The 6,000-nt window shown below is 37.3% G+C and overlaps 1 protein-coding gene across 6 annotated transcripts in view; it reads right to left on the bottom strand.

Annotated features, from left to right (window-relative positions):
* Positions 1 to 4,196, bottom strand: part of MYOM1 (myomesin 1) — a 139,266-nt gene extending 135,070 nt beyond the window's left edge. For 3 of the 6 annotated variants that reach the window (XM_049111831.1, XM_035718630.2, XM_025429388.3), the window contains exon 1: positions 2,233 to 2,635. The gene's annotated coding sequence lies outside the window, so the exon portion shown is untranslated. Of the gene's footprint in view, positions 1 to 2,232; positions 2,636 to 4,060 lie in introns of those variants that run through there. The other 3 variants (XM_049111829.1, XM_035718629.2, XM_049111830.1) reach the window with 3 other exon arrangements.
* Between the last annotated feature and the right edge of the window lie 1,804 nt (positions 4,197 to 6,000).

Raw genomic sequence — 6,000 nt, forward strand, 5'->3', positions numbered from 1 at the left:
TCTATGCTGATTATAGATAACTATATACTTGTCTATATTATCTATAGTAACTACTACAGGTAACTATAGTTAACTATATTTATCTATACTAACTATAGATAACTATATAATTGTATATACTATCTATGCTAACTATAGTTAACTAACTATACTTACCTCTATTAACTATAGATAACTATATAATTGTCTATACTATCTATACTAATTATACTGTATTATTTTTAACCAAAAATATTTGTCAGGGGGCCCATGCAGTTCAAACCCATGTTGTTCAAGGGGCAACTGTATTATCCTATAATGAGCTCTCCCAAATTTCACAAACACTTCCAAAAGGTACAGGGTCAAACCAGGCAAATTATTTGCTCCCTTAAAGAATATGAAGCCTTCTAATTTTCTTACACAAAGAAGTAAGAAAGTCAGTCACAGTGTAGCAGTTTGTATTATGAACTTTTACCAGTTCAACTGATGATCAAAGATAAGTTTGCTTAGCATAGGGAGGGGCAGCTTCACACTGTATGAGCTTCTTGAATAATGTGTCCCCTGACAGGAGTCTATTAGCCACATTGCTAACGGACCTGGATGAAGTAATAGTTTTATGGAAGCCCCTCTCCCAATTCTTAATGTGTTTATGCATGCTCTGAAATGTTATTTCTAAATTTTAAAGTCAATCTGGTTATGAGGTAATCCATTTTTTCCCCAATCTCTTTTTTGATTATTTTAAGTGAGGAAAGAATCCTTTTACACTTGCCATGTTTTTCTGTCAAGTTTAAATCCACTTTTTATTTAAACTCTTTTAAAAGTCAGTATGTATTCCCAAGAAGAAAATCCAGCAAACTGCACTTCAGAAATATTTATCTTGGGGCTCATGGAAGGTATCAGTCTACATGGCATTTCCCAAGAGGAAAAAAATAGCTACTAGCAAGCAACTTTGTGTCAACCCTTAAATAGATTGCTATCTTCTGTTCTAAAACATACAGAATAATTACCATATGTAATGAATAATTATTAGATAAATTTTGATGAAACAAAAGGATTAGAATATATTACTTGGAAATATGTTAAATAGTTATAAAGATAATAGATGTTTCTTTAGTGACACATACTACATTGTAACACGGCAAATATTTAAATGATCTCCAAATAAGTGATGAATGACCTTCCTATGTATTGTATTATAAGCTAAGTTCATCTATGCTAACGTGACTTGAAATGCTGTCATTTTTCACAAAATAAATCTTGAAATATCTTGCCCCAATTTACTTTCCACTCTCTTTCTAGTTTCCCCCAAATATATTTCTTTTTAATAGTACTTAATATTGCAGACACATTCGTAATGTATTACAAGTAAACAGAGTCTGGCTTTAAGTCATCAGAGCTGGTTGTCACTGCTCTGACCTCCAGAATGAAGGTACAACTACCTCCTCTTAATCAAGTAAGTGAGGATTATCCCCAACACATGACACCTAGAGTATGCTGGGAAGAAAGGTGGCGTGGTTGTCTTCTGTTCCTTTAAGGCCTGGATTTTCTTTCTAAATATAATTTGGGAATTTTGGAAGAAATATTAATTCCATAATTGTAATCCTGATATGATACTTGAGCATAGGCATGAAGGCCAAAAGCTGATTAAAATCATTCACAGAAGTGTTAACTCTAGGATCATTCTGTGGAGATCTATGTTGCCAATGAGCTATTATTTAGCCATTTTCAGGTTAAATATATCATAATGTACTCTTACATTTATCCACATGGCATTGTCAGAACAAAATCACTGAATTAGAAACTAGGGACTTCAGACTTAATTTACCTCCTTTTGGTCTAATTTATAATCAGGGAACATTGTACTTAACATTTAATTTAATAGCAAACACATTATTTCCTGCCACCTCATCCATCCCAGATTTCAACCAAACCACTGAACTGTAACTTAGAAAAAACTTGGACTCACACTTACAGTTCCATCTGAGACAGATACTATCTCCTTATAGTTCCAGGAAAAGTAGCTTAACTTAAAAAGAACAGTGTGGATGTGAGAGGAGAGCTGTGCCAGCAAAAACTGGCACCCCGCTGTTTTTGTCTTCCTTCCCAGGGGCTCCACTGCCCTATTTCTCTGCAATTCTGACCTCTCTTTGAGAAAACCACTGAACTCACAAGATAGAAAGAAACCACGCACACACAATGCTGTTAAGCATGTAAAATATCAAGTGCATTCTTCTGCCTCAATGTCACACTTACCAGTTTTCAAAGGAGTGATGGTGGTGGGAATGCTTCAATGTGGCCGTGGAGCTGGATGAAAGAATGAAAAACTCACGTAGGTTAAATCCCCAAAACAGTGAAGAGGCAGGGCTAAGACAGGACCCTGGGGACCAGTTCAAAAATAATGCATGTGGTCAGGCAGCAGAATGTCAGAGCCACATAGCCAGCCTTTTATGGCCAAGAAGGCAGACAAATATAGCAGCAAATGGGGAGGGTAGTCCCAAACGAGAGGAAGAAAGAGGCACTGACAGGTAGCCGCCTTGGTAATGTAATTACATTAATGCCTGTCAATGGATCTGTCCTGATTAACCCAATGCAGGATTTTTATTTGGCTATAGGAGGGAGCTATTTTCAATCTCTTTATCATTGAAAATTTAAAAGTGTAATAGAAAAAGTAGTTTGTGTTGAGAACTAAAAATAGATGTAGTAATCTGATTCCCAAAATGGACTTCATGGAATTTTAATGCCAAGATATGATTCTGGGTATGCTATTTGTAACACATGTACAGTACATTTAAAAGACACAAGGTGAAAAAAGAACGAGGCTCACTACAGGCAAAACTGTTTAAAATGGGTTACATGTGGTGGTAATTTGGGTCTGACAATACACAGTCACTGTTTCTCTCACGTCAGGAAAGTTTTCAAAGTCACAGCTTCAAGCTTGAGTATTTGAATCCTTTTTTTCATTAAGTAAAGCTTTTGAGAAGCAACAAGTTTTATCTTTCCTAAAGTCAGAGTAGGGTCAATCTATCTAACAAGAGATTCTCTGTTTTGTAGAGTATGTAACAAATTAGCATGTGGTATAATCTGTGGTCAGAGCCCACATTTTGGAGTCAGACCAGAGCTATATTCCTGGCTATCCATCGTACTTAATAGCCAAGCAATTTATTTCTCCTTCCTAAGCTTCATTTTCCTTCCCTACAAAATAATATCCAAAGTATGGGAATGCTGCAGAAATTAAATGCAATAATGCACTTAACCCAGTGATTGCCTCATAATACTCAGTGGACATCAACTATTATTACTGCTAGAAATAATTTGAAAGCTCTTTGTTCAGATGATACGTATTGAGTGGTTTGTGTTCTGACATCATATTATAGTGATATTACATCAACTGAATGCAGATCACTTGTAACTACCAGAATATTGAACAGACCCAGTATCACAGTTTAATTTATAATTACTTTCTTGGTGATAACTACAGTAACACTGAGACACTGTGATGGGCACTTTATACACACGACCTCATTTAATTTTATTCTCATGGTGCCCTGCAGCTAGGTATGATTAGCTTCATTATACAGCCAAGGAAATCAAGGCCTCAAAAGGCAGTCATTTGCCAAAGATCACATAGCTAGTAAACAACAAAGGCAATTCCTTCAATCCATATTTGGATTCCAAACCCCATGCACTTTTTGTCATGCATTGATGGATCCTCTACTGACACTTCGTTTATAAGAAAGTAGATATTTTGAAATGGCCTTCAAGGGACACCTGGGTGGCTCAGCAGTTGAGCATCTGCCTTCAGCTCAGGGTGTGATCCCGGGATAAGGGATCGAGTCCCTCATCGGGCTCCCTGAGAGGAGCCTACTTCTCCTTCTGCTTATGTCTCTCTGTCTCTCTCTCTCTGTCTCTCATGAATCAATCTTTAAAAAAAATGAAATGGCCTTCAAACACATTGTGAGTCTCCATTCACAACCGACATCAGCTTCTGGACTATCCAAAGTGTGTAAAAGAATGTGTTCCACTTAGCCTCAATGCTATTTCCTGATAAAACTCAACTTGGCATTTCTTCATCTATACATACCTCCAATGCATGTGCACATGGACGTTTTGGCTATTTGGAATCCATATGAGAATTTTCAAAGCTTCATGCTCCTCAAGCATCCATTTTTTCTCTAAACACTCAATATAGAATGGTAAGTGGTTCTGAGTTTTATCTACCAGGCATGAGAATGGTTCCCAGTGAGCTGTTTCTGTAGAGAACAGGGTTAAGTTGTTTCAAATCTCGAAGCAGGAGAGAAGAAATATAGATAAAAATAAGAGATATAAATAATCATAATACTAATATTTATGACCATTTGCTATATCTCATGCATTAATACTAACTGCTTTACAGTATCTTATTTGAACACTGCATATACATAAAAACATTTTATGGATTATGAAGTTGAGATTTAGAGTGGCTGGTATTCTTAATATCACACAGCTGTGTGTGACAGAGGATTTAAATGTGACAGAGGATTTAAACTCAGTTCTATTCTACTCAGAACACAGTCTCCTGTATATCATACTACCCTGCCTTTCAATAATTTTATTGCGTGTGTGTGTGGGGGTGTGTAGATAGACAGAGCCATGTGCCGATAATGTCCATTAGAAGGAAGAACTGTTACTAAAGAATTTTAATTTTATTTCCAGTGTAACATTTATTAGATCAATCAAATATTTACTGGGCTTTAATCCATGTTAAGATTACAAAATTAGAGAAGTCCACGCACACTCATGGAAATCTAAACTATTATCATTTACACACTGACATTCAGGATCCCAGTGGAAGTTTATTTCAAACAGATATACAATAAGATTTAGCAAAACAGCAAGAGATAGACCCAGCTTAGTATACTAAGTGATCTTTCTGCTATAGAATCATCTGGATTCAGCCTTTTCTAACAATATACTTATCTAAAATATAGCTAACCAGATCACACACATACTGAGGTGTACTGCATAATTAAACTAAAATTAAAGAAGGAAAATTTAGCTGGGCTCATAAAAACCAATTATTGTGATTTAATCATGATTCCCTTATGGGTGAATAATCATTCTGTCAATTACTCTGATGTAATCATAATGCCCTAATAGATGTGTAACTATTCTGAAAACTTAAGGCACCCAGGGGTGCCTGGGTGGCTTAGTCAGTTAGGCATTCAACTCTTGGTTTCAGCTCAGGTCACGATCTCAGAGTCATGAGATTGAGCCCTGTGTCAGACTCCATACTCAGTGTGGAGTCTGCTTGAGATTCTCTCCCTTTCCCTCTTCCTGTCACCATCTAGCTCTAAAATAAATAAATAGGGCAGCCCGGATGGCTCAGTGGTTTAGTACTGCCTTCAGCCCAGGGTCTGATCCTGGAGACCCAGGATCAAGTTCCACATCCGGCTCCTTGCATGGAGCCTGCTTCTCCCTCTGCCTGTGTCTCTGCCACTCTGCTCTCTCTCTCTCCTCTCTCTCTCTCTCTCTCTGTGTCTCTCATTAATAATTAATTAATTAATTAAAAATAAATAAAGTAGATGTATTCTTTCTCCAAATCAACTTTAAACTGTATTAATATTTTGGGGATGCCTGGCTGGCTCAGTCAGTGAGCATGAGACTTTTTTTTTTAAGATTATTTATTTATTTATTCATGAGAGACACAGAGAGAAGCAGAGACATAGGCAGAGAGAGAAGCAGACTCCCTGTGGGGAGCCTGATGCTGAACTCAATCCCAGGACCCCAGGATCACAACCTGATCCAAAGGCAGACGTTCAACCACTAAGCCACCCAGGCGTCCCTGAGCATGAGACTATTGATCTCAGTGTTGTAAGTTCAAGCCCCATGTGGGGTGTAGACATTACCAAAAAAATTTTTTTAATATTTTATTTATTTATTCATGAGAGACGCAGAGAGAGAGGTAGAGACATAGGCAGAGGGAGAAGCAAGCTCCAAGCAGGGAGCTTGATGCGGGACTCAGTCCCAGGACCCTGGAATCAC

This window comes from Canis lupus, chromosome 7 (genome assembly GCF_003254725.2).
Source record: "Canis lupus dingo isolate Sandy chromosome 7, ASM325472v2, whole genome shotgun sequence".
Taxonomy (NCBI): domain Eukaryota; kingdom Metazoa; phylum Chordata; class Mammalia; order Carnivora; family Canidae; genus Canis; species Canis lupus.